This window comes from Rhagoletis pomonella, unplaced genomic scaffold, assembly GCF_013731165.1.
Source record: "Rhagoletis pomonella isolate Grant_MI unplaced genomic scaffold, Rhpom_1.0 Rhpom_scaffold_00002, whole genome shotgun sequence".
Taxonomy (NCBI): domain Eukaryota; kingdom Metazoa; phylum Arthropoda; class Insecta; order Diptera; family Tephritidae; genus Rhagoletis; species Rhagoletis pomonella.
In genome coordinates this window covers 108,625,399-108,632,446 of record NW_023458556.1, presented here as the reverse complement: position 1 = coordinate 108,632,446, position 7,048 = coordinate 108,625,399, and the positions used below count along the sequence as shown (strand labels likewise).

Here is a 7,048-nt window from a genome sequence, read left to right as displayed (position 1 = left end):
TTCCGTCCGCTTCTTGTAGTCCTTTGTCCGTCTGGCAATCCCACATTAATTTGAACGTTATTTAAGCTGCCTTTACACGGTCGATTTTTGTCGTTTAACTAAAATCTACCCGTGTAAATTGCAATTCAACCGTAAAATGTAAGCGTTTTGGCTGGTCGATATCTCAGTCAATTTTCCAATCGACAGAAATCGACCCGTGTAAAGGCAACTTCAGGAACTTTTTAATTTTCTTTTTTTTTTTGCTTGGGCGCCTTTTGAAGATGTGCCAAATTATATTGTCGCCTTTAAGCTTAGTATCCAGCTCTTAAGAAAAGCAAAAACTCCATATAAAATGACGTACAAGAAATGGCTAAGAAATTTCCTTGAGTCAAATTTCCTTAAGGCAGTACGCAGTTCTTCAGAAATTTAGTACGCTTTCTACTACGGTTTTCTAAAGTTTTTTGTGAAAAAAGAGCACAAGGCAACCCAGGTTTGCAACAGAAATATATGCCCGTTCCATTATTTCTTGAGGAAAGAGTGAGGCAACAGGCTGTGCGTTATCAAAAATGTCAAAATTCCTTGGACACACACGCGAAATAATGGCAATTTTTTCTTGACCGTTTTCTTAAGAGCTGGATACTAAGCTTAAATACCAAAAAACTATTTCTTTAAGCCATCTTGCGCAGCAGTTTGTTGATCTTATGCTCACGGCGACCGAAATCACCAACCTCAACGTAGTGATTAGCCTTCTTGCGCCGGCCACGGGTTGACGTGTTGAGCTTGAATGGCATCAGGAAGTTGGAGGCTTTCTTAAAGTGGATTCCAATTCCAGTGAATATTTCGTGCGCCAAATAATTAACGCACTGAATTTCGTGCGCTTTGCGCAATTTGCGTTCCATCACAAAGCTGTCAGAGATTGGGACACGTTGATGGTTGTGCTTGATAATTCCACGTTTGTACATCAATTCACGAACTCATTTAAGATTCGGATAACCCCATATAGGGTTCGGCATACGTAGCATATTAATGGTTGCCTTGTTCAATTTGATGAACAAACCGTGGTTAATGTGGCGAAAACGGAACAACAGTAAAACTTTACGCACTTTTGGTGCAACTTTGTTGATGCCGCGGATACGGATCACAAAAGCCAATTTGGATATTTTAGGCACGTAGAATTGGCCGCGCTTTTTTCCAAACGGCGCAACTTCATCTCACGGCGTCCATCACGGAGTTTTCTTGTTTGATATTTCTCAGCATGCACCAAGTTTTCACGTTTACGGAGTGTAATCGCAGCAGAGCGCTTTAGATTACGCTTGATCAGGGTAGCAGTTTCCTGACCTGCTTCTTGCTGAACTTCAGCTTCGACTCAGGGACAGGAGGCAGCTTCCTGGAAGGTTGTCTGCCCTCTGCTTGCGGTTTCTTGCCGGCCGTGATGGCAGTCATCTTAACTTGTTACTTAGCACATTGAAAAGGCGATGCGATACAGAAAGAACAAGGACCAGGGATGTAATTTTAAGTAAACCTATTATTCAGTGGCAATGCGCAGAGCGTTCGGGGCAGCAATATTTTGTATCAAATATAACATTAAACGGTGGTTCTAATACATTTTTTGATATTATTAACCAGAGTACATACATTATATGGTATCTTTTTCAAAAATTAATGTACTATATGAACTTTCTTTTCAAATATTTCTTAAGTTTTTTTCAGGAGTGCTGAAAAGCAACCATGCGTGTAACAAATTGTGTGCTATCTAAAATTTCACCTCTGGAAACTTTAACCCCATAAAGGACTTCACCACCTTTTTTTTTTACTGGATATACTGAGGCTTTGCTTTTTTCACCTCTTCCTATTTGTAAATTGAATAGTCACTGCTCTTAATAGTTTTAATCTGATCTAAATTAAATTAATTAATTAATTAATTTAATTAAATGTTTATAGGAAAAAGCTTATTTCCAAGTTTTTAAAAGCAAATATTTTATAACTAGTAATAATCCCCGAAAATCGGGGTGCTCCATGGTCTTAAACATCTCCATATTTCTTTATTCTAAAAACCACATGCATTGCTTTTGGTCGTTAACTTACTTGCTATTTACTCGATACGCCTTGCCTCAAGCAATCCTCTTGCTAGGTTCTGACCTTGAGACTTATTTATTGTTATTGCGAACGCTACAATAATTTTGAATTGGCGACGTTTAAATACAAAAGCAAGTGTTGATTCGCTGGGCTTTTAATTTATATGGGATAGTATAATTCGAATCAAATGATTAAAGTCCACTAAGTAACCCTTTATCTTATCTTACTAATATTATAAATGTAAAAGTTTGTATGTTTGGATGTTTGGGAAATCATCACGCGGAAACGACTGAACGGATTTGCATGAGATTTTGTACACATATAGCTTATGGGCCAGATTGGTTAATAGGCTATTTTTTTAAGAGTTGCCACCTGTTAAAAAAAGTTTAATTTATTTAATATGAGGGAACGACTGAATGGATTTGCATGAAAATTTGCACACAGATAGCTTATGACCTACAGTGCAAAACAGGCTACTTTTCTTAAGAGTTGCCACCTGTTAAAAAAGTTTCATTAAATTAATACGCGGAAACGACTGAATGGATTTGCATGAAATTTTGCAAGCAGATAGCTTATGACTTAGGTTAGAAAGTAGGCTACTTTTTTAAGAGTTGCCACCTGTTAGAAATGTTTAATTTAATTAATACGCGGAAATGAGTGAACTGATTTGCATGGAAGTTTTCACACAGATAGCTTATGAGCTAGGTTGAAAAATAGGCTAATTTTTTTAAGAGTTACCACCTGCTAAAAAAGTTTAATTAAATAAATACGCGGAAAAGTCTGAACGGATTTGCATGAAATTTTGCAAGCAGATAGCTTATGACCTACAGTGGAAAATCTGCAAATTTTTTGGAAGAGTTGCCATTTCATGACATTTCACACAGAGATAGCTTATGACCTATGTTGGAAAATAGACTACTATTTTAAGAGTTATCACGTATTAGGAAAGTTTAATTAAATTAATACGCGTAAATGACTGAACTGATTTGCATGAAAGTTTGCACACAGATAGCTTATGACCTAGACTGGAAAATAAGCTACTTTTTTAAGAATTGCCACCTGTTTGAAAATGAAATTTTGCTCAAAGTTGGTTTATGACCTGGAATGAAAAACAGGCTACTTCCTTAACCGGTTTTCCGATCAGAACGAAATTTAGTACACTTACTACGGATTTCGTAGGGTTGGTCTTAGTCTGAAAGTAAGTCCGATAACTCAAGGCCCCTCCCATACAAATTGGAATTTTCATATTACATACATATCTCTGGAAGTATTTGTGGGAGAGAACTGAAACTTGGTATAGTGATATCTATGTGAAATCAATGATGGCATTAATCGATTGATGTTTTAATCAGTTAGTTAATACGATTAAATTCAATCTGATTACAGTTAATCATGATTAATTTTAATCTGACTAAATAGTTAATCGTGACCGCGATTAAAAAATTAATTTTTAATCATTAACTCTTAATTTGATCAAGCAGGTTTGGTGATTAATTAAGTTATGCTGGAATTTCCCTGTGCATACAAAGCAAGTTAATCCGGAATGGCTAAGTCGGGTTTCCTCATCCATCTAAGCAGTTTGATGTGCATTTTCATTAAGATATATACCAACAAACGTTTTACAAACTAGGATTGTAAAAGTTCCCAGTTTATGTATTACTAATAACAATAATTATAATTTTTTTATATTATGTGCTTTTTATAAGCTTAAAACACAAAATAATTACTATAACTGGTGTTTGGTTTCAAACTCGGACAAACTAGACAAATTAATCAGATTTTATTTTTAATTGGATTAACGATTAATGTTTTAAATTAATTAATTTTAATCGTCAAACGCGATTAACATTTTAATCGGTAATTTTTAATCGTTAATCAGATTAACAGTTTTCCAACACTGTGTGAAATCAGGTTCATATTAGGTGCGTTCGCGTAGCTGTTAATTGTTCATGTTTAACCAAAACTTACAAGTTTTCGCGTTCGCGTACGCAAAAAACTTGCAAAGTAGGGGAAATTGAGAGAGCACACTGACATTTCATTTTGAGGGGAAGCTGCTGGTTTCTGCTGGAAAAATTTTTGCCAACAGCAATTTGCCAACAGGAAAACAGCTGATCAACAACAGCTGGTTGGCATTTACGCAAATCACAAAATTGAATTTGATGGTTTGAAAGTTAAAAATTACAAAATGCGACTAATTAAACTTGTAAGAAATAAGTAGTTATTTGTTTAATCAATAAACTGTGTCAGTATAACACTTTGTAATGGCTTTTCGTACGTTTTAAATTTTACACTTTTGAATGTAAATAAAAATTATATCAGCTGTTCATCTAACTTGCAAGTTTCTGCAAATTTTCTGTTCGCGTACTATTTGGGATATTTTTCTCTTGTGAGAGAACAGATGACATTTCGCCGGAATTTCGCAGTTGGTTGGTTTTTACTGGAGATTTTAAACGAACGCACCTATTGACGGAGAAAAATGGACGTTTGTGGAAAAGAGGCGTAGCACCTCCCATACTGACTGAAAGTTTCATATTGCATATCCCTTCAAATGTATGGGGTAAAGTACTCAAGGTTGGTATGGAAATACATATGCATGTATGTATGTGAAACGAATACCATACTCAGGGAGAAAAATTAGAGTTATTTGAAAAGGTGATGTGGCAACTCCCATGCAAATTGATTTTTGTATGCTGCATATCTCTGGAGGTGTTTATTGCAGAGGACGGGAACTTGGCACCGAGATGTGTATACAAAATTAATTCCATACTCATGGAGAAAAATTTGCGTTATTCGAAAAGGCGGCATGGTACCTCCCGTACAAATTTACTTTTATACTGCATATCTCTAGAGGTGTTCATGGTAGAGTACTGGACTTGGTACTGGGATATGTAAAGTCAATTCTAAATTCATGAAAGAAGATTAGGGTTATAAGAAAAAGGGGCGTGGCACTTTCTGTGCAAATTGACTTTTTCTTGCCACATATCCCTGGAAGTGTTTGTGGAAGAATACTGGAACTTGGTATGGAGTTGTGTATACAAAATGTTTTAATTGCTCATGGAAAAAATGTGAGTTATTAAAAAAGGCGTATTGTCGCCTCCCATACATACTAAAAATTTCTTAATACGTATCTCTGGAAGGATAGAAAATCTTTGGAAGTATTTTAAATTTGTTATGGAGATTTATTTTATAAGTGCCGTACTGATAGAAAAATTTTCATTAAATGGAAAAGGGAGAGCCGGGTTCGGCCTTATGATCTAAAGCTCTCTTGAGGCATTTGCCACAGTAATGAGAAGTGGTATTTTATCAAGGCCAGGTTACTAAATTTGAGTTGGAAATATTAGAACCCGCCGTGACACCTCCAAGAAGGTTACACATTCACGCGTCGTATACCTGGAACCATTTTAAGGTAAACTTAGAGAGATTGATATCTTTCGTATGGTAACGCACAGACGAGATTTTATAATTTCATAGTTTTAAACGGCCTAAATACCTTAACTCGCTTAAAAAATAACGAGCTATAACGAAATGGGTACAGAAATAAAATCTAACATCATTAAATTATTTTTTATATTTGTATAAAAGCGCGGGGTGAAACCCGCGGGTATAAGATAGTTTGAAATAAATTACTGCAACTGAGCTAATTATGTTTCTAACGGAACTTCTTGCAGCCATTTAAATTTTTTGGCCAGTCACTTCTTTTTTTGAACAATTTAAAAACTGGAATGACGGTTCAATGTACCGTAGATGTCAGTTTTCAAAAAACATCGGTACATCGATGCATCGACACATCGACTATTTATACATCGAGTGGAAAATTTTCGATGCATCGAAGCAAAACATCGATATTTTCGATGCATCGATGTTTTTCCGACATCCCTAGTTCTCGCCCTTCTGTAACCCGCATGTGTAAAAATGAAAATTTTGGGAAATCAAGTTTAAAAGTTTTTTTTGCGAGAGTTAGCTCTATATTTGGGAAATGTTTAGTAGCGCTCACACCGTTTTTGGGGTGGGGGGCGGAAAATTTTCTTTTTAACAAATGTATTTTGGCGTAGAATTCCTTTCTACGTAAGCGGCCTTCGGCCCACCGATGTAACCTTGTAACCGCCCCAGTGATGTAACCTTGGGAAAGGAGGAGGTAAACCTGGGGCTGCCGCCCCAGTGATGTCTATTTTGGTTACTGGGTGTTTTATAAAAATATCTTGTATATAAAAATGTATATACAAATTTATAACAGAAATTTGCAACAAATACCATATTTCTAACCGACATTATTCTTAAATTAGGGCACAGATTTAGTAAATTAAATTTTTGTAATAAAGCGTGAACTGTTGTCTACAAGTGTGTGTAAAAGTTTTTTGATTCGATTCACGCGTTTGGGCACAGCAACCCAAAATCGTTGTACAAATTCATAAACAGTACCCGTTAATATTCGAACGTTCGCCACAATATTTATTGGGTAATTAAAAAAAAACTTTACTTAAAAAGTTCTTAACTCGTCGATACATTTCGGCCTTCGCGATATTTACTCAGTACTTGTGAAAAAGTATCGAGTTCTCGATACTACTCAGTACTCATGAAAAGTATCGATATTCTGTACTCGGTACTCGTATCGTTCTATCACTAGGTACAAACAAATCTTTTTCAAAGCAAGAATAGATGTGAAAAATAAATAACTATATGGGTTGGCTTTCCAATAGGGGCGGTTGTTAAAGAGATGTCGATCTAAGGGCCATTTTATCAGTGCACGGCCGTGGTTTAAACTAAGTTTAAACGCCCGACCTGGCTGGTTTAAACTAAGATCAGCCAATCAAATGTCAGCCAGCTGTTCAATTTAAACTTGGTTTCTTAATTAGTCTGTTCCAATAGCAGTCCGGTTTACAGGATTTAGTCAGAACTTACAGGAAGTCGTTCCTATTGACATAAACCTGTAAGTGGGAACACATTTGAGAGAGTATCTGAGCAACTGTTCCTAGTCAGAAGTTACAGGATTTAG

At 35.9% G+C, this 7,048-nt stretch overlaps 1 pseudogene; it reads right to left on the bottom strand.

Annotated features, from left to right (window-relative positions):
- Positions 1-647: 647 nt before the first annotated feature.
- Positions 648-1,449, bottom strand: LOC118756867 (annotated as a pseudogene).
- Between the last annotated feature and the right edge of the window lie 5,599 nt (positions 1,450-7,048).